The sequence below is a fragment of the Anser brachyrhynchus genome (genome assembly GCF_964034855.1).
Source record: "Anser brachyrhynchus genome assembly, chromosome: 8".
In the NCBI taxonomy this organism is placed as follows: Eukaryota; Metazoa; Chordata; class Aves; order Anseriformes; family Anatidae; genus Anser; species Anser brachyrhynchus.
The window spans coordinates 13,696,437-13,719,226 of NC_137702.1; the positions used below are offsets into that span (position 1 = coordinate 13,696,437).

Here is a 22,790-nt window from a genome sequence, read left to right on the forward strand (position 1 = left end):
CAATACCTTGTCATCACCCTTTCATTAAAGAAATGCCATTAAGATATATTATTTTTAAATTTAGCTCCATCATGATACAGATGTCTTCAAGAACAACTTTTACATGTTTCTTTTTTTCTGGTAAGCTATTTCTTTAAATGTGGGATACCATGAAATATCTTCAATTAGGTAACTGTAATTTTATCTGATTGATCTGTGATGTCATGTAACCTGTAGTATGTGTTGTACCTCATAAAATAATAATACTACTTTTAAAAAATCATCTTTTTCTATAAGGGTGTAGCAGCTGGTATTGAAAGCAAAACATCTGTACTACACCCAGGAGTCAGTGACTATGCTACTTTCTGAATTCGTGTTAGCACATTACTTGTTCCTGTGCATGCATAGACTAAATAGATAAATGTACAAAATATTCACTTCACAAATATGAATTTGTCTGTCTCCAAACCCTTATTTTTGTAGCTTTCGTTTGGAATTTATTCCAATGAATAAATGATCTTGAACAAATGATTTTGTGCAGCTTCTTCCAATGTAGTGCCATTTCATTGGGAATTGACCTACTGCTGGAGACCGTTTGTTCTGTTGAAATATATAAATCTAACAAAAATGAATATATTTTCAATGTTCTTGACTCATTTTTCACCATTGGAAGGCAGAGACTAGAAGGTCTATGGTGATATCTTGGTGCATAGCTCATGGAAGGTTTGAATCTTGTTTAATACTTAAGTTTGTTCTATGAACTTTTTCTCAGCACAGCTTTGCTTTTAACCTTTGCCATCTTGACAGATTCTCCAGGACATTACTTCCTTTCATGCACCACAGTATAAGCTCATAAACCTCCTTTGGTTACCTCCATGCAAAGTACGAACTAGTGTCACAAGTAATTTAGTTTGCACTGTCTTGTATGTTATGAACATTCTTTAAAGGATTCCATTGAACAGCCTGTATATATCTAAAGCAACTCTGAAAGCACACAATAGGTAGTTTTTGCTCTTATTATAAATCAAAATAAATCAAAATTCTGCCATAATTGAAAGCTGTGCATCTTTAGGCAGTTCCTTTCAGTAACAGCATTTTAATTAGTGTTACATATACTCCGACCTTTCTCAAGGAAATATCTTATTAGAATAAGAATGAATAATGTGACTTCCCTCCTGAAAGTAAAAACCTTGTAAGCTCACAGTACTGTGCCTTTCTGTCTTTTAGATTCAAATGCTGATTAAAGTTAAATTCCAGTCAGAGATAAGGCTCCAGCCGTGGTAGTAACAGCTTTATGGGGAATGAAAAAATAAATAAATAAATCATATAGTTCTCTGATACTCGAGAAAAAACAACTGTGTGTTGTGGAAAAGCTGGGGAGGGCCAGTTAGGCTGAGACTCAAAGACACTTTCTTTGAGCATTCCCTTCATAACAGATAACAACAGGCTGGTATAAGTCTATCATGATTTACTTGTGCATGATGAGTGAGAGTTACTTGAGTATGAAAGGGGATACTTCATCCTCTTCTAAGATGAAGATAGAAATATACTCAACTGCAGACCAATTATGAAGATATTCAAGTATTTTGAAGTCTGTTGAATAGGAAACACTAAGCTGCACTTGTGTGATGATTAGCTTCATTGAGTTCTACCAGCAAATGCAGTACTTAACTTCAATCAATGCCGAGGTTAGGCAAAGGAAGTGTACAGTTATTGATGGATTTCACAAGGGATATACAGAGCCATCTGGAAAGGGGTCACTCCTATGGAACTGCTGAAAGAGCTGGCACTCTGGATTTAAAAGAAAATAGCCACAGACTTCATCAGATTACTATACCTGAATCACTAGACAGCTGCATACTCTCAATCTCACCTTACTTACAGACTGCAGCATGCAATTGCTTGCAAACAACTATTGATTCTGTTAAAAATAAATAGGAATCTATTACAGAGGAGACTCTGCCATTTCTAATGTTCAGAAATGTTTTATTGCCTTCCTGTTGAAATAGTGATATCTTGCTCCAAGAAAATTATAAGCCTAGGGAAAAAAAAATATATCCTATATCTTTGGGGAAAAAGGTCAGGGGACTGCACACATTGGATTCAAGATCAAAATTATGGGTTAATGTCTGAAAATGGGAATCCCAGACAGCTGAGAGTCTAGCAGAAATAACAGTTCAGTTTAAACATTTAACTGCTTAAAAGTTATATACATGCAGCCGGTCAGTTTCAAGTTGTTGGGAGCTATGAAACAGTTTATAAGGTGAAAAGACAGGGAAAGGAGATACCTATGCTAAAGCTATTATCATTATTAACTATTCATATTGTGACATTTTCCTTTAGATTTTTTATTCATACCATGCTGAGTAGTCCATAGTGTTGCTTCTGTAATTTACATATACTTGGAATAATCATTAATAAATTGTATGACTGTGTTTTGCAAATTTTGTCTTACACTAGGCACTTAGTGCACTGCATTTTATCACTTCCTAAATATATGTGATTTTTCATCTGGTGCAACTTTCAGATAATATCCTGTTCAAAGTCATGTAAAATCACTATATAGGTGAGAAACCTATAAGTAACCATTAGAGAGTCATTACGAAAAAATCTTTTTATTATTGGTAGTTCTTTCTCCTACCACCAAAAGTGAAATACTGCCTGAGCACACTGTCAGGCGATGTAGTGCTTTCTTCCTGGAATCTGTCTTCTTTATAAGTCATGTCCAAAGTCAGGCTCTAGGCCACTCTGTTTTGGAGATGAGTTGAGCCTCCCCTTTAACAGTAACAGTGCCAGTGATCGTAAGAGCTGAGTCTGTCAAACCAGCTACTGCAGTCAAATGTTATAGATCGTGTTCTGTAACGGGAAGGAAGGAAGCTCTCATGTATCTCTCGGAAAGATGAATATAGGCTTTCTGCACTATCAAGTATTGCTTCTAGGTCAAGCAGAAAGTGAAGTTGCAATTCCCAGCTATAAGGCATGGGTACATGTGTTACTCATCTAGAAAGGTTATTTTCTGTTCAAAATAACTTTTCTGCAGTTTGTGATTATGAAAAGAGCTGAAGAAATCACTTGAAGCATATATGCTAGAATGAAAAGTCTTAAATTAATAACATGATAAACATTTGATTAAGTATAACCTGAGAGGCAGTGTTCAGGTATTCATAAGGTCCAATAAGCTGAACAAAGGTAAGCCAAAAAGACAGTATGCATTTAAAAAGAGAAACTTAAAAAAAAAAAAAAAAAGGCAGCTAAATTCAAGTGCAAGTACATGAAAGCAGATGTTGTAGTCAAAAATTGGGTTATAGTTTTATAAATCTCAGTTAACACTGCACATTGTGTTAAGATGCACTGACTAGGGATAGAGGTATTTATACGCTTCCATTGAGAAAATCACTACTTTCCTAAAAAGTAAGCCCATGAATAACTTTACTCTTCTGCTTAACATTAATCCCATCCATATAGGCTGCATACATACCTGATTTTTCTGTATAATTTCAAGTATGGTATTTTTGAAGGTAATGGGTTTATTAGGGTGACAACAACTGCAATGAAAAGGAGATTGAAATCAGAAACAGATAAAAACAGATATTGCTACACCCACAAACAAAGTGCCAGCAACTCTGGCTAATCAAAAGAGTCATCTTTGAGTCTAAAAGACTAAATGTAGGTGTTATCACATATTTAATTGTATTGTGTAATAGCACAATGCAATCTTGGATTCTTTTTGAAGATGCAGAATAGAATTTGGCACAACTAAATATGCATCTTCTAAATAAAATAGGTAAAATGCAGTATATGAAAATGATACAATCAGTTTATTCTTAAAAATGTGAATTTTTCATCCGTCATTTTGTTCTAAATTAGAATTTTGTGCTTCAAAAAAAGTTGATGACTGCAAGAGGATTTGACAACATCAGATACAAAGGAAACTTTCTATGGCACATGACTGCAAAAAGAATTGTAACCTCTGCATGAGTGAGTTGAGTTCCTTTGTCACTGCATAATACTATGAAATTTGCTGCCACAGTTCTGGTGGGACTAAAAATATAGCACATCTAAGACACAGCAAAAACACCAAAACCTGGATGCAAGTGACTGTAAGAAGAGACATTTGTATTCTTTAACCACAAACTTGTTCTTCAGTCCCAAACTGCTTGCCAGCATTTCAGGGAGCCCACAACAACCAGCAGACAACACAGAAGGAGAACCTGCAGGCTGTGTATAATGAGGGGGCCTCATAAATCAGAAGAGCATGTTAATTATATGTAATATAACAACTTTCTTTAGGAAAAAAAAAAAAAAAGTAAAAAAAAATAGTAGATGATGCGAAAAGGTGCTACTACATTATGATTTTAGTCCCAAAACAGAAGCCCATGACAGCAGGCTGAACTCCGTGTTAATCTGCTTCTTCAAAGCCTCTATTTTTAGGTAAATTAAATTCCTTGTCCATCGCCTATGGCAGGCAGGGTTTCTATAGGACAATGCTTTGAAAGTTCCCCACAAACCCACATCCTTTTAACTTCCAGATTTCCAACTTTTTTTTTCAGTTTTTAGGCCTGCAGTATTGTAGTTTTAATTTATGTTAATGAATGATTGGATTATGCTACTGTTGCCAGAGCATCTGATATGTCTGCATTGCTCCTCTGTTCTGTGACAATACCTTCAGTGATTAGCTGAGCACATTTAAACATTGTTTGCACTGATGAATAAACTTCTATGCGGCTTTTGAGCAAGAAGATAGTGGCAAAAACTTTGAGTATGTGGCAGACAGAGAGCCAAGTACGGTGCATTGGCGGCAGATTAGCCATCAATGCTCCACAGTGGAGAAAGAAAAGATTAAATGATCTTCATTTCTAGTTATGCTGGAGACTGTTTACAAGCAGTAATAACCTTCAGGTCTGTCCTTTCAGTTTAACTCATTAATTACTAGTCACATATGTTTAATCTATTTGAATGTTTAGATTCTGTATTATATTGATTTGTGGCAATTTCTTCAGCCCTGTCATATCTACTCTGTACTCACACTACAAACTTAAGTTTTGTTCCATGAATGTTTTTCAGATTACCATAAATCTAATTTTTAACTGGGAGGGTAAAAATCAAGATAAATTTTAATAGAACATTTAGTTCAAGTAAATACAATTCTCGTTGTTTTTTCTTTCTGTTATACTCAGTTTCTCAGATAGCATTAATTTCAAAAGTGGATCCCACTTATTGTATTTTCACAGTGTTTTGTGCTGCACATTTAAATAGAAACCATCAAGAGTTGTTATCCAGTCCAACAGCCAGTGATCAATGACAGATATAGATCCAGTTTGCCTGAGACAGGGAAGAAAGTGAACCTGGATCTCCTACTTCCTTGGGTTTTGTAGCAAACACCAATATACTAAACTCAAAAAAAAAAATCCTCTTCTGCCCGTATGAGAAGTGCTTGTCAATGTTCATTTTATTTGAGCCTATCTATGCATGTCTCTAAAATGTAAAGGTATTTTCCCCTGTAATTCCATCCTTCAGTGACATCCAAATTTGTTGAGTTTTGCTATAGGTATCATTTGGACTGTGATTTCATCTGTTTTGTGTAATACAAGATGCAGAGATTGAATGCTTCTGATACACACAAACCCATTCCTGTGGCTGGCCATGGCAGCACTGGGAATTCACAGAAGGGGTCACATGATTGGAAAAAATAAAAACTTGCCAAAGTCAAATTTTCCAAAGGTCCCAAGTAACTTAGAAGTCTGAGTTTGATTTTCAGGCACTAAGGAGCCTTTGATTCATGCTTAAATTAACATATATATATTACATATATATACAAAAAGATTTGGGCATTGCAGTGCAACATACTCTTCCTCTCCAAGTCCAATATCCTTGACATTTGGAGCTCATCTACAAAGGAAGTGTGAGGACAGAAATCCTCCTTTACACATTATTTATTTGCCTATGATAAATAAAACAGTTCAGCATGAGATGTTTAGAAACACACAGTTGAGGCAGTCCTGGGCTCAACAACAAGGATTTTGTGATTTGGAAGATGCACTACCCCCATTTCCTGCAGTGGTGTATAAATTACACTGGCAGTCAAATCAAAGACGTCACAAACTTAGACACGCAAGACACGCACAAAGCCTATCAGTCCCCCAAATTTGACAAATTAGTGTTTTGTAGCACTCTTTCATATATTTTGAACATTCACTTCATATATCTTGCAGTTAAATACCTTGTTTTCTAAATGTCTTCAACAAAATACATCTTAAATATATTTTGTAAACTAGGAAATATGTTGTCTCGCAGTTGTTTTGTACTTAGAGACTTCTAGTTTCTTATCTCTCTGTTTATGTAAAATATAACACTCCTCTGGAAGTCCATGGAAAAATATCACATTACAGCAGCAAAGAAAATGGCTGATGCTGTGGATCGTGCCCTCCAAAATTTTGCATATTTTAAAGCACTCTAATTTTTTCTTCAGAGAATTCACAGCTCCATCTTCAGTAAATGAAACAGGAACTGCTTACTAATACTGCTGACAATATTTGTTTGAGAAACCTAATTTAATAATGTAAATGAAGTGGAAGTAACTCTTAGCAAATATATCCCTTAAAGGCTTTAGAATGAGAGCCAGCCTATAGAAACAATATTTCTTTGTAGAATGACGGTTTAAAAATGACTGCAATGATTTGTAGGATAGGCTATTAAATTATATTGTTTGTATACAATGGTTGCTCTGAAGAGCCTCACAGCATCTATTTGTAAGTAATTACCCTTAGCGTGGTATTTGCCACCATCAGCTTGGCTTACCGTTACCTCTACTGGTAAGTAATATAGTCAGTGAACTCTCAGGTAAAAGGCAAATGTTGAAAGGCTTCATTTTGTACAATCGTACAAAATAGCTGAGTGTAGAAACCAATAATGCTGATGAGGTGTTCTAAGACTCCACTGGCCTTATATCCCATTTCTTAATATTTTTCCAGTGATATAAATAACATATGACACGAAGCTGAAAAAGGGGAAGTTCAGGCTGGATATTAGTAAAGGGTTCTTCACTGAAAGGGTTGTTGGGCTCTGGAACAGGCTCCCCAGGGAAGTGGTCACAGCACGAAGCCTGACAGAGTTCAAGAAGTGTTTGGACAATGCTCTCAGACACAGGCTCCTCTGTGGAGACAGGAGTTGGACTCGATGATCCTTCTTGGTCCCTTCCAACTCAGGATATTCTATGATTGTATGATTCTATACTTGTTCTGTACTTCCTCATCAATACCTACTCCACTGGCATGATGTTAAATAGTAAGAGCACATGGCTCCCAGGTTCACTAAACTTCTATAGAAGTATGCTTCAAGAAAATAGGCTGTTTCTTGCTCTCAGTACAGAAGAGTTTTCCAAATGACCTGTAAACAGTGAGTCCACCTATCTTCAGCAATAGAAACCTGAGATTCTGCAGTTTGCTTTCTGGCACATATTATTATTCCGTGCACAGATTCACAGAGCAATGGTACAGGCTTTTTCTAGAAGGACATTATAATGTGAGTCAGCTACAGCCATGAATTTTATTAACTTTTTTTGTTAGATACCGCATTAAATGGCAACACTAATGCACAGATGAGCTCTGCAATGTTCCTATTCCAAGGCTGAGCAGATGGCTGTTTCGATGTGTGCTTGCTTTCATGTTCTCCATTTCATGCAATGTCCCTTATCTTAGGCAACCCACTTACATTTATGCTGCCAGAGAGCCTTTAAACTTACTGGAAGTTTATGGAGTAAAGGGATGGTATGGTGGAAAAGCCAGAGGGAAAACTCAGATAAGATTCTGGTTGTGCTTTCTCCTCTGCTTGATTAGCTCGGGAAGCTTCTTAGATTGCCAGTCACTTTTGTGGAGATGGAGGAACTAATTTGGTAGGGAAAACCCAGCTGAACCCTATTTCAAAACCTGAATAAACCAAAGGTCTAAAATGTTCCTTTCTCCCAAAATAGTTTTTGTCACATTTTTCCTTTTGCTTTTTAACTCTGTACAAAGACCCATATTTACATCTAACTATAAAATAATTTTTAGAAGGAATAAACAATTCAAACAGTAGAGAACAATAAATACTACAGGTGCACAGGCCCTTTGGAAAGTAAGTCACTGATGTTACAAGAGAGGTATTCAGACTGAACCACTGAACGTTCAGAGGCCACTGTTCTGTTCCCATTGCAGCTGGTATTTTCCTTCTCATTTGCATTTAAATGCAGGCTGATCCAGATATTCACTCTTCTTCCCTTGACAGGCTTCTATTGCAGGTGGTGCAAAATGCTCAGGTTTTTTTTTTGTTTTGTTTTGTTTTGTTGTTTTGTTGTGCTTTTTCTTTTGGATCAGTCTCCAACCAGCGCTCTGACTTGTTTCTCAATGATACTTAGAAATACGGAGCTTTCCCAACTTCCATGTGCCCCAGCCCACTTGCTGCTATCGGATGATTTTACAGCAGGAAGCCTGTGGACAAGGAGCTGTAACTTGGCCGAATATGCCCCAGCAAATTGCCCCAGCAAATGACTGATTGCTGTGGCACAAAGCAGTCTGGTGCAACTTGCGTATGCTGCCAGCTTGTTACTGCAGACGGAGGCTATGCAAGCACTACAGAATGACAGTGTTATGCAGCTCCCCAGAACCTGGCTTTAGTGGAAATGTGGAAATCTGCACAGGCTGCAGATTACTGGCAGTGTCTGGTTGAACTGCCACCTGTTAGAATTTGAGAGTATAACCTCAGCCACAAGGAAATGAAATGCAAAACCAGCACTCAAGCATATGACTTATAAAGTATGCTTAAATGGTAAACAGCAATGCTTTGCTTTCCACCTGTGATCACTGTGCACTACAAATACTGGTGTTTATCTCCTTATTATCCCAGTTGAAGAAGCAGCACCAGAATGCAATAATTATGAGATTCAACAGCCAGTAAAGAACTAGTGAAGGCATCAGTTACCAATTCTGGATCCTATTCTGTTTCACTTTAATTCCCAAGATACCCTAGAAAGACATACATCTTCCACTCAGAGATCAGCACTGAATGGATGTCCACAGTTCTCGCCAGTTTTCTTATGCCATAAGACTTTATATGTGAGAGGATTTTTTTTGGATATTCACAAAGAAATGTGGAGAAAATCAGCAATAAGCAGTGCCCAAGTCCCCTTTGTCTGAAACACCTCCCTGGCTTGAACCCCAGCAGCTGTTGACTGGCATTTGGCTCTTATTTTTCTTTAAGCAACACACTCCCGATTTCTCTTTATTCCTTCTGACACTCGTGATCCTCTTACTCACACATACGAACTCCCCTTTGATCACTTCTTGCTATTTCGTACACATAAAAAAGGAAAAGATTCACAACACTTTGTTGAGGACTGGAGAAATTAAATGACTTGCTTGAGTTATGAGAAGAAACTGACAGAAAAGCTGAATCGTCAGTCTTGTTCCTGTGCCATAATGATAGAATCATAGAATCACAGAATCATAGAATGGCTTGGGTTGGAAGAGACCCCAAAGATCATCTAATTCCAATCCCCTGCCATGGGCAGGGACATCTCCCACTAGATGAGGCTGCCCAAAGGCACATCCAGACTGGCCTTGAACACTTCCAGTGTTCCACTTTTTATAAGCCCTGTTCAAGTACTGAAAGGCTGCAATAAGGTCTCCCCAGAGCCTTCTCTTCTCTAGGCTGACATACCCAGCTCTCTGTCTTTATTAAAAATGAAAGGTGAAGTTCTCCATCTCTCTGATCTGATAGAGCTTTTCATCCACCAGAACCTACCAAGTCCTTCTCCATAGGGATGCTCCTAATGAGTTCTTCTCCCAGTCTGTCCTCATGTCTGGGATTGCCCCAACTCAGGTGCAGCACCTTGCACTTGGCCTTGTTGAACCTCATTACATTCCCTTTGGGCCCACTTCTCAAGCTTGTCCAGGTCCCTTTGGATGGCTTCCCTTCCTTCTGTTGTATCAACTGTACCGCTCAGCTTGGTGTCATCTGCAAAATTCCTGAGGCTGCACTCAATCACACTGTCTATGTCATTGACAAAGATAATAAAGATATTAAACAGCACTGATCCCAGGACAGACTTCTGAGGACACCACTCATCACCAGCCTCCACCCGGACATTGAACCATTAACCACAACTCTCTGGATGCAGCCAACCAGTCAATTCCTTATCTACCAAACAGTCCTCTTAATTTCATTTTCTGTCCCTATTCTGTATATATAAAATATGTCATCAGTATGCATCAATACTTTCTTTTATTTTAATTTTGAACTACTAATTTACTGTTTTAGCATGATGAGTTTGTAAATGATCTTTTTCTAGCTGAACATCATGGATGTGAACATTAGTTGCACAGTAAGAACAGACTGAAAAGGCTAACGGCATTGTCAGGGAAGCAAAATGAACAACCATCACGATCCATATTCCTTGCTATATAAGGGGGAGAGTCTTTTACAGGAGTTAAACTCCTCAAGGTCTTGTTCAGACATGAAACCCAATCAGCCTAAAGTAGCAGAGGAAGTAATGCCATGTATTTCACAAACTCCCTACAGCTGGTTGAGCACCCTTCGTATCACACATAGCCAAGCTTTCACAGCCTAATTTAGCCTCTTTTTCATTTTAATATTTTTAAATCCAACTAGAAAAATTGTATCATCTATGCACAGCAGGATGTCCCATTATATGTGAAATAAGCTTTACTGGTATTACAGAAATAACAAGTTCACTCTTGACTCTGTGTACAAAGCATAATTCAGTTCCGTAAAGCTTATTGCATTCAGAAAACCCAATAGCATATGTGAGCCGTATGTCATTCTGCCCTTTCACAACATTTACAAACTGATACATATCTCTTCAAGAGGATAAATGTTTTCCTAAGTCAAAAAATGTCAGCTTTAGCTTGGACTGCATTAGCTCTGTTGAGTTCTTCAAATACACACCAGGTTAATGAAGACTAAACCATGGTGGGCTATGCTTTTTGATAAATATTGAAGTGCTCTTTGATCCTGATAACCCACAAATGTTCAGCATGAGTGAGTTTTCATGGTCAGCATGCAATGATTTTGATATTTGACTTAATCTGCAGCCCAGTGCGGTTTATTTTCCTTATCTGGATGGTATGCGTAGAACGAGAAAAGACAGAGAAATTAAAAACAGCACAGTAGTAGTGCTCAAAAGACTTTTTTTCTTTTTTTCCTGTTTTAAAAAAATTCTGAGTCAAGTTGACCCGTGACTTAAAGACACCTCTACACAAAAGACTTTGCAAACAAAAATGCACTGTGATGCCCCTGCTTGTGGTGGACAATATCCACTTTTGCACTGGAGAATACAGTTTAGCTGTCCATTCACTCAGTAGCTTTCTATCAGGCCAGGAATTAATAATAATATTTTGTACTTGTATCAATGCTTATATAGCACCTTTTTATCCCAGGCTCTCAAAGCACTTTACAAACATTAATTAATTAAGTCTCACAACAGCCCTGTGAGGCAAGGAGCTATTAGGTGAAATAATTCCTTTCGGTTTCTTGCCTTTGCCATAGGGAAAAGAACTGGCATAAAGAGCTTAGCTTGTGCCAGAAAGATATAGCCTAGAAATAATGCTGGCAGCGCTGTATGTCTCATCACTGCAGGAACCAAGCACTCAAAATCTTTATGCATTAGCAGAACAAGAAGCAGTACCACAATCCATGAGCTGACGGAGAGGAGGGAGCCAGTAGCCTTTGCTAGCTGAGCATGATGTCTTTGTGGGCATACAGGTTATTATTTTAATCAGAAGAAATAAAAAGTGAGAGCTCGCCTGCTAAGTTTTCTAATGCTCTTGTGGATCCTTAATAACAATGCATGACTCCTCAAACAGCAGTTAAGGCCAACTGGTACATAATTGAAAAGAATGAGAGTTGCCACATCTCTAGGCATGAAGAATTACCAACACAAGCTGAAGTTGTTTCCTGGATCTGATAAAATTAGCAGTAACAAGGTTATTATGCAGACAAGCCAAACATGAAAGAACACAAAGATAAAGGATGACGGATAAACATGTGACAAAGTGTTGTTTAAAAATGAACACAAAGGTTTCAGGCAATGAGTTCAGATGCTGAAGCACAAAACCTCAGAAATAATCCAGTAAATCTTGATGTCTCATTTAGGGGCACATTTGGTAGCTCATTTTGTCTATTTATTTATTTTTATTTTTTTGCCATTCTAAAGGGAGACCAACAGGAGAAACAAAGCTTACAAAGAAAAAACCAGACTTACAGCTTGGGAAAAATAAATAAATAAAAACTAGACTTATAGCCTGTAAAAAAAAATAATGCCATCTGAATTCAATGTTTAGCCAAGCACTGTTTATCAGGGTTTCATTCTGTGCACTAAGAACATAAATGGTTTCTTTTTTCCTGGGGCCAGATTTGGATCACTAACTTGAGTTGGGCCTGAGGGAGAAACACAGCATGTATGATGAGCTGATTAATTACCAGAAATCAAATGCCTTGCAGTCAGAGCAACGTGCTTGAAAGAAAGCACTAGTACTGTAAAAGTGGTGCATATCTACATGCATGCATAGCCAGGCAAGAAGACCATGGGGATTAGGTTTCACTGTAGCCTGAAACAAAGGATTTAGGAATGATTGTTTATCCTTGACAGTGTGACCTGTGCCAGTCTTTATTAACAAGGGCTTTCAGTATATGACATTTAAAGTAACAGAACCCTCTTAAATAAACCTCAGGATTTTACCTTCTTAAAACATCACTAGGATTTCAGCTGCTTTTCAAAAACCGTGGCAGTGATTCATAATTAAAGGTTAGGATATGTCTTATTTCAAGCCTTGTGTGCATAAATATAATCCTTTTGAGTCTGTCTCTTAGGAAGAGCTCATTTAAAGTGGAGTGCAAATCTACCAGAAAGCCATAAACGAAGGTAGAATCATATTAAATAATATGAACATTATATTGGCAAGCTTGGAAAGTTGTTGAAAAATAACAGGATAATAGGAGATGGGTGAGATCAGTTTAGTAAATTTTCTCTGTCTCTGAAAGTCATGTGTATATATATATATATAGAGTGTATGTATATACATATATATACACATATGTAGAAGCCTAGTAGAATTTTTTTCTGTTTTCTATACAAGATTATTTTAGAATTACTTTCTCAGTCATGAAACTCAGAGAAATCACAAACTCACCAGAGTCTTCCAATGTATCATTTCATGCAGTCCTCCGATACAGAGCGTCATCTTGTCTGGATGAAAGTTAATGGATGATTTAATATAAAATATTGTTAGACTGCTTTAAAGTGTTCTGTTTACAGCTGTCTGTTCTGGTACTTATTTGTTCCTTCCACTATTTGCTTGCTAGACAATAAATAGTACATTGTCATCTCACTTAGAGTATTTCTGCAGTTTGAACATTTTTTCCTGTACCTATGAACTACCCTTTGAACCGGTAAATGTTTCAAAATAATATGGGTGCTGTAAGTGAGGCTGTAGCAAGGATCTGACAGGCTGACTGGGAAACCGCAGAAGACCAAGCCAGATGATGGTTTCCTAGTTACAGACGGTAGTTATATAACCTTGAGAGAAATCTTTGCCTAAACAGTGACTGGCATGATATGTCATTATGTTCACTTGGATTCATTCAAAACTAAACTAACTTTTTTATTATTTTCTGTTTTTCCTATCCCATTTTTTCTGTGCTAGAAGAAATATTGCTTAAGAAAGGGTATTTTGTCCAAACTTTCACATTTGCCTCTGCTATATTATCAAAGGATAAAAGGCTATTTTAAACAGCTGTCAAAGCTCCCCAACTCTCCAACTCTCCTTTCAACTTTTTATGCAATAAACATTTATAGGTGATTTTTACTTTTCTTTTCTTTCCTGATGACATATTTTAAATGGGTGATTCTGAAAAATGTAATATCTTACTGCTGTCAGACACAACAGAGGACATTGTTCATTATTTCAGTATTGCACGTCTTACTTTCAGCCCAATGACCAGCATGTTCCTTGACCTGAGCTGGGAATCAACACATTTTTTGAACTTCTTTCCCCATCTGGGAGTAAAGAACCATCCAGCAGAATTAATTTGGCAAGTTTCTCCGCTAAGCATGCACAAAAAGAGCCTAAAGAACAGAGATCCTTTCGATCCCACAGTCATGGTTCCCTGAATGCAGGGACAAAGAAAAAGATGGCAATCTTGGATTTCACTGAAAGAAATTCTGGCAAAATACCACTGCAAGACAGCCACGAAAACTATCATTTATACTTCCCTAGTACACAGGTGCCGCTAGGTATGTTTTTTTCCAAATTATAGCAATTCTGTACAGCATGGCAATATGTATAGCAAAATATATATACATATATAAAATAATTCTAACAACTAGCACCCCTGAAAGTGGAGAAGCCACAAGCACCCTCTGAATTTACTGGAACGTCTCCTGAACTCAAGTTCCCACTTGTGATCTGCCATAGCTTCCCCACAAACCAGTGGAAGGATAATAATACCATAACATCACTTGGCAAAGTTGTGAAATAAATGGAAGGAAGGTCTTGAAACAGCATTGGAGAGCATACAAACAGAGAGAGAAGGACAGCAAGAAAGAAAGACTTCCCCCACACCCAACAACAATGGTGTTGGGGTACAGAGCTCAAAATCTTCAAAGCAGAAAAAAACCCTCTTATCCAAAGACAAAATTTTCTTCCCCCAGAACCACAATGCTAATCCTATTAGCATACTAGTGTGTGATCATGGCTCTAGAGTTACATACAACATTCATCCCAAACTTGAACATACTGTGAAAGCAGCCGTGAGGGCTTGATGAACTCGAAATAAAAAGAGAGGCATCGATGAGCTGTCAGCAGCAGCAGCCCCACACTAACAGGGAGACAACACGGCGAGGAACCAGGCCGCACATCGCAGCTCCAGCAGGTAACCTTGGAGCATGGGCTGCTCTCACATACAGTGCTTACAGGGCTGCAGCAAGATCTAACATCCTCCTTAACTCACCAGTGAACATATATTTGAGATCCTTCCTTCTGCTTTATCATCTCTGTCGTCCAGATTCCAAGTACCTTTCAAGTTGATGCCATGGGTACAAGACAGGTTGTCTGACAACCCGAAACTGTATCAGTATCTGTACTCACCTCTGTGTCATAATGTCATACAAAGTCAAAATCTGCTGAGATGAAAGGCAGATGTGCAGCATAAGATAGATAGACACACAACAGCTCTCACCAGGGTGAGGAGGGGGGCTGCATTCAGCCAACAATTAATAGCTTGCAATTATCTTTATTGAAGAAATTATTCTATAATTTAAATAAACTGTTTGGAAAAAGAATATGAAATCTTCAAAATACATATATTATTCTTGATTTCCACGTGTTATTTAAGTTTCAATAATTAAACCTGCTAAATCCCCATCTCAGATGTCTGGTTTGGGTATTTTTTCCTTAGTACCTAAGCAGCTGTAGTCATGATGCTTCTCCATGGGAGTTTGATGATGGAGTGAGTCTTTGACTCGTACCATTAATTACAGTAAATGTGGGGATTGCTTAGAGCTCAGACATCACCTCCCAGCCACCACCTTCTTCTTACTCCTCATCACCAGCACTACCACTTATATTTTTTGGCAAGCATCCCATTTCATGAAACACTGCCTAAGTGTGAAACTATGGTACTCATCTTGAATTTCTTCTGCTGTTACGGTGCCATTTATCTCCCAGTGAGCCTTTGTAACAACAGCTAAGTGAAACAATACCTGTTATTTTTTTTAATAGTTCTTTATTGCTTAAAAGTGAAAACACTTCTAACTAATAGAGAAAGCGATTTCTATCTTTATTATCTCTGCTCATTGTTACAGAATTAATATGTTTAATCCAACTGGTATCTCACTCACTCCTGTAGGCTTTGTATGGCAGTGGCAAGTGTCTGCTGTTTTAAAGACTTTCCAAAGAAGAATTTTTTTTTATTTTTTTTTACCCCAAAGGAAGTTTTTCTCTTGCACTTTGCCCTCCAATGCAATGAGTTAGCAAGAAGACTTTTATCTGATTTCCAACTCAGCACTATCACTTCGTACATTCTCACCATTCATGTGATTTTTTAATTTAATTTTATTTTATTTGTATTTAATCCTGCTAAAAGCAACACTGCTTTTGGCAAAGAGTTCCATGGGATAATAATTCTTCATTGTGGAGACAAATATTTCCACTCTTCATCTTTAAGTTTCATCTTTTAAGTGAATATCCCTTTGTCTCTGTAATATGAGAAAGCTGGTGTTGAATATTCCACTCTGTGCTCTCTATGCCATATATTATTTTATAAAGTTTTATCTGGCCTCTTTGCATTTATCTTTTTTTCTAAAATAAACAGTTCTACTCTTTTTACCCTCATCAGAGATTTTTCTTTTTCATGCCTTCAGTTATCCTCAGAGAGAAAGCAGAGATCCAACTGCTTTCTATTTCTTCTTTCCCTCAGCTTTTTCAGTAGACGTGACAGCAAGCTTTTAAGCATAAAGCTTGTCAGTAGTTCATACCATGACATTAAATATTTGCCATTTTGTTTTCTATCAATTATAGACAGCATTCCCCAAGATACTGCAGAATTAATGTTGCAAAGAGCACAATTCTCTTAAATACAAATAGGTGTTTGTTTTGTTTTGTTTTGTTTTGTTTTGTTTTTAAAAAAAGTCCTATTTTATTTTATACCTTTGCTCTTTCTCAAGTCTGGCATGTTATGACTTTAATATATGTATATAACACCAAGTGCCTGTAGATCGTTCTAGAACCTGCTAATTTCTGATAAATCAAAAGCTTACTTTGTATGGATATAAAAATGGAATTGCTTCTGGAGTATTAATTTCTACAGATACAAACCGTTTGTGCTGTTTACATCTATCGGGCTATAAGACTAAGAGAAACAGATCGACATTTCGGAATTCAGACGAGAGGTACATTTCAGCAGCAGCATTCATACACGTCTTGTCTTTTGGCTGCCTCCTCCTCTCCCCATCTGCTGCAGTGGCTGCCTGCCTGCACCGAGCTGGCCAAGCCCCGGCCGCCGTGCTGCGGTGCCAGGCCAGGAACCGCCCAAGCAGAGCTCGCCACCTCTGCTGTGACCGGCCCACACCCTCGCCGAGGCTGAATTACTGCCTTCACATGCCCCTCCAAGCACTGCCACACCTGCCCGGTGTTTACATGCCAGAAGTACTAAATGGAAGCACAGGAAAGACTTAAAGCACAAATAGTGCTGGTGCCTTGAGGAAACTGCCTCACAACGTGGGACTGGCTGTGGCAGGGTGGGTGCACATGATGGAAACAGCCCCTCACGTCCACGCTGCTGGGCACAAAAGGTGGGCAGAGAAGGACAACGCACTTGCAGGTAGTGCTGGGACAGCATGCACCTGGGTCAGGTCTGTTCACCTGCAGCCCTGTGCTATGCAGCACGGAACCAGGATGACCTGAAAAAAAGCTTGCATGGATGTGTCCCGTCTCTGTGATCAGTGCACGGTGATGATGTATGTATGTTTACACATACCCTGATATATATTGCAAGGGAAAGAATTGAAAATGAATTTTTTCATTAAAAGGAACAGAAATGATGATATCCATTTCCACCAGAATAATGGACAAGGAGAAAAAGAAAAAAATGCACATATCCTCACACACATGCACACGTGTGTCCATGCACTCATATTCATACACCCATTGCTGGTTCCGTCATCTCCTGGTTTGCTTGCACCAAAAGAATGTAAAACTGTTCAGACAGAAATCTGTTTTTCAGTTTAATTGTTCTACCTTTTGTTCTGCAGGATATTTCTAAATGAAGTTCTGCTTGTTATCTGCTACAGCAGATAACAAGTTAGCTGTACGTTATTGCGTGCTGCTACTTATCCTATTCCTCTAAATTCATCTACAAAAATTACTGTTGTTACAGAATCAGAGAAGCTTAATCAATATGAAACACCTGCTTATATTTCTCACTATTTATATTATTACTTCAGCTCCACTGTATTTGAAAAGCTGCTATGCACTGGCCACTGTTGTTTTTATTTTTAATAATTTGCAGCCTAACCGCTCAGTTTAAAACTTCCCAGACAAGTCATTAGCACTACCGCTCCCAACTTTGCCAAAGCCAGAGATTTCCAAGGTCTCTGTGAAAACAAATGAGCTTTTTCAAGAAAGAGGTCTGTAGTTTGTCTACCATCTTCAAGAAAGATCAAAAGTCTTATGAAAAATGTCTCGTGGAAAGCTCTGAATGTTTTTCTGTATTCTTGTCACTATGTTCATCATTTTTTTTATTGAAGCCAACCATTGCACTAGCAGTGGTGGGTATGTACCTCCTGAGATTATTTGGTCAAACACTCTTCTTTTCTAGAATTCCCTCCCACTCAGTGAACTAATGACTCCATACCACCAGACTGGGCACGGTTTAAATAACAGGCTCTGTTAGCAATTTAGGTCATGTAGACATTAAAAATGCAATTAATTCAAAGTAAAATAGTTGTTGTTTCCTGGGAAGAGACTGTAAAGTCCATAGAGAGTAGTTATTCGCCCAAGTAATCCAACTTATTTCAGTGGAATTGTTTGAGAACATTTTGAACACAAAAATCAGTTTACAGTATGACCCATGGTGATTATAACCATTTTACGGTTATACAATTTCAGGTATCATGAGAGGTAAAGACTGTGATTTTAGGAAAATACTGATGTTCTTCCTCATTGCTGTGAAGTGTGATGCTGCAAAGCTCTCCTTTCTTAAGGGACAAGACAGATAAAAATGTGTGGAGCTGCTAGTTGTTACAATGCACTCGGTTCCCAGAACCCACAGCTCACAAATGAAGCTGTCCACTGGCAATTTTCAAATGTAACATCTTTGCAACTCAGGTATTAAGTGGAATCAATACATGTTTTTCTGGGAGACAAAAATGCAAACGCACAAGCACATATACACATGGGCTTCCATGAGCAGGACTGTGGCCCCCCTGGGACTGTCCACCTGCCTGATTGCAAGGCTGGGAGGATTTGCCCTTCCTCAGGGAACTTGCTGCTAAAGTGTAAGCTGATCAGCAAAAAATTTTTAACAGAGCAAGTGTCTCTCTCATGGCCTTCACTTTCCTTCCCTGTCAATTTCTTGCTAAATGTATTACAGCTGACCATCACCTATGCCCCTCTACAGAGAGATTTGCCTTTCTAAATACACTTGCAAAAACAAGGGGAAAAGAGGAAAAAGAAAAAAAAAACTCTATTAGAAGATAGGGAAACAAAAAGGTTTTCTTGTGTAGATAAGAAAATCTATTTTACAAAAGAGGATAAATCTTGTTTGCTCTGAAGAATGTATATGAATTTTCTTATATATATGTACACATACATATGTATATATAAACTTAAACTGATACCATGCTAATTCTTTCATCATATTTCACTTACATGTTAGGGAAATAGACCTATGGTAAGTTTCCCCAAATCATGGGTTTGAATTAAAGTGTTTTACAGTTATTAAAAATCTTCAAAACAGTTTGGAAACTGAGGCAGAAATTTTAGTTAAGTGTCAGGGTCTAGATAAAGCCCGAAGAGCCGATGAAAACCTTTAGACCAGAGGAATTAAGGAAGTACTTCAGTGAGTTTTCTGTCTAGGAATGGACTGGATGAATTAAAGCCTGAGTGCAGGTATCTGTCCTCTTCCCTGGCCTGCATCCCCTCTACCCTCTTGAAGACTGATTAGCTTGGAAAATATTTTTAAAAAGACAAAAAATTTGACTGAAACTGTCACATTGATTAAAGCTGTATCTTTATATTTGAAAACATTCAGAGTAGAAATTAAAATAGACACTAGCCTCAGCAATTTTCTTTGACTTGTACTTATTTCAGCAATTTCTCTGCTGCTCTGGCTAACTGCTCCTTATTTGCAGCTTAGCATGTCACTCTGCATTGCTCCTCCTCTCAATCCTGCCACAATTTGCCTGATCCTATATGGTGTCTTTTCTTACTGGTTTCTGTCAAGATTAAAAAGATTGGAATTCTTTCCTCAATAACATACTGACCACCTGAGTCTAGTGCATACCAGTCAGGTCTCAGCATACTTTGATAGTCCTTCAGCACTTTACAAAAAGTCTCCACTTACTGCAGTAAACACACCTAGGAATATGTTCACTTATAAGATTAGGAATTCTATTAACTGTTTTTGTTTGTTTGTTTGGTTGGTTGGTTGGTTTGGTTTGCTTTGCTTTGCTTTTGCAGCTTGAAAGAAAAATAGTATCTAGAATCTACATTTTAAAAAGTAATGAGTCTCTTTATGCCAGGTGCTGTACAAATCCTCTCTGAGCTGAAGATCCTGCCATTCAAACAGAAAAGCAGGTAATGGGGAAAGGATGGGGATGAGGTGGAGGTGAGATGGTGGTAAGAGGCCGTAGGGGAACTCCATGATAAAGGCAGGGAGGAGCCTGTTCTCCCCAGAATCTCAGCCTGAAGTCTTTGCAGTGTGATTGTCCTTTTACATCTCTCACAAGTTGTTTGTTATCTTGACCTCCTTACCTTCACTTTCTTTTGACAGATGCTCTTTCGGTAGTTCTTTTACAGAAGGAGTCCGACTTTCCTTTAATGTGAATCAAAACAGTTTAATTTAAATTGTCAAAATATAACACAATTCAAAAAATTAATTATTGTGTTCCCCAACTAATATTCACCTCCTGAGTGCCTTATAATTACATGGAGAGTGAACCCTAGGAAATTTAATGAACATGAAGGGTGTGGGGGAATGAGCATCAATTTGTAAAATACTGCATTTTCTCTCTGGATTTTAACCTTTGGAGAGTACAATCCACGTGTGAAATGTGATTGCAAAAAGAAGAGTGAATAGAAAAGCCTATTTAGCTAGATTATAATATCATAGCTGTATTTAAAATTCCTGAAGCACTCCAGAGTTGTGGCTGCAGGATGTTTTCCCCAAAGTACCTAATGTAAACATAAGCCTGTTTGTATTTCAGTAGGTGTGAATAAACTCAGCCAATACTCTGTGCCAAGAAAATGAAGCACTTTTTCCCCCATCACAACAATTGATGTAAGCAATCAACTTGCTGTGTGTTGCAAATGCGGCCTTCATTCTGCTGTCTCCAACAAACAATATTAATGCATAAGTGTTTGAGAAGCTTGGAGGAGATAATTTTCTACAGAGAAAATCATTCCTCTGCATGTTTGTGAAGAAAAAAGAATCCACAAAATTTTACAAGACCAGCTCCCTAATGGTGTGATGAAATGCAAGAGCTTTTAATAGTTAATCCTTAATTGTGCTCAAACTATGAAAAGGACCATTGTGCCAGAGGTGGCAGGAGGAGGGAGTGATGGTACATATCAAAGAAAATAGTTTCAGTGGCCAGTGAAGCTTGTGGTCTTTTCTTTCTCTTGGGACACTGCAGAGACAAGCCAGCCACAAAAATGTGACTGAGCTTTTGGTGATGTTGAAGGGAGAAGCACAGAGAAAGGGCAGGCTTTTTCTAATATGTGAGGAAGTAATAGCATCAGGTGAAGCAGGCTTCCCTGGGTTTGCAATGGCTTTTTTTAAATGAGATGTTTCTGGGGAACCAAAACATTTAATCTGTAGCCAGGAGCACAGAAGGGAGGTGGCTTTGTATTTTGTAAAAATAATGAAGCCATAGATCAGCAGCCAAATTTTGAAGAGGATTCTAAATGCTGTTTTGGGGAAAAGATTATGGAAAGAATTACCAGTAGCTGTTGTCACCTCCCAAAGTACCACTGCTGAAAGAAAGTACTGAATAGCTTTTTAATCTTTTCTCTCATCCCTTTCTTGTGGATGAAGTCAAGCAGAATGTAGTTAAAGGCTCTATTTCCACTGAAATCTTCTTCTGTGTTAAATTAGACCTTCTGAATCCAACCTTTCCCAGCAGACACTCTTTTTCTTATTCTTTTTTTCTTTTTTTCTTTTCTTTTTTTTTTTTACAGTAAGTAATCAGTGTTTAATTACTTGACTTTTACATGGTACAACCTTTGAGACCTTCCTGACTTGCTGAGTATTCAAAGTGTACTGTTCAGAGTGTTCAACAACTCCAACTGCCTTGTTAACACTTACAATACAGGGAAGGAAAGGGAAAAGGTACCAGGAGCTTTTTTTTTTTTTTTTTTTTAACTTGTGCAGCTTTGTAACATGTCTTGAAATCAAGGACTGTAGTGAAATCAAACATGAACTGACAAAGGCCTTTATGATTTTAGCTCTCATGTAGCTACATATGCATATATACTCATGCATACTGCATATGCATATGTACTCATGCATACCTACTTTTAGTTTGCATTAGGACTTTGCACTGCTTTCTCTGGCTTTCTGCAAGCAGAAAGCTGGTTTTCAACCTGTGTGGGCTCACACCCACTTCCACCCTCAAATTTGACTATGAGGTTTTGAGTTCAAGCAAACTTAAAATTGCAAAGTGAAATGCCATCAAAACCAATGAGTTTTATCTGGCTTGGTGTCAAAAGTGAGAGAAACTGCACATTTTGCATGCTTTCAGAATATTGCTTCATGGGAACATTTCTAAAACATTAATCATTCTTTCAGGAGACTTCAGGTCTCATGTTTTACATTCACTAACACATATAAATCACAGATCTGGAACACCAGTTCTGATCTCAATTATATTTGACACAATTCTCTTGTCATCAGTTGGGTCAAATGTGTTTTACACTGGCTCCTGATTCTATGAACAGTTTAATAATACAGCTTTAAAATTAAACATATGCATAAATACTTGTAAGACTGCACTTTCATTTTCAGGCTGTGGAACTTCAGTTCTCAGAAGGTAAAACTTG

The 22,790-nt window shown here is 37.9% G+C and overlaps 1 long non-coding RNA gene across 1 annotated transcript in view; it reads right to left on the bottom strand.

Moving 5' to 3' along the window:
* The window catches only part of LOC308198804, a 94,206-nt gene extending 80,433 nt beyond the window's left edge, over positions 1-13,773 (bottom strand). The window contains exon 1 of the long non-coding RNA XR_013954209.1: positions 13,164-13,773. This is a non-coding gene — a long non-coding RNA (uncharacterized lncRNA). The remainder of the gene's footprint in view (positions 1-13,163) is intronic.
* Positions 13,774-22,790: the final 9,017 nt, after the last annotated feature.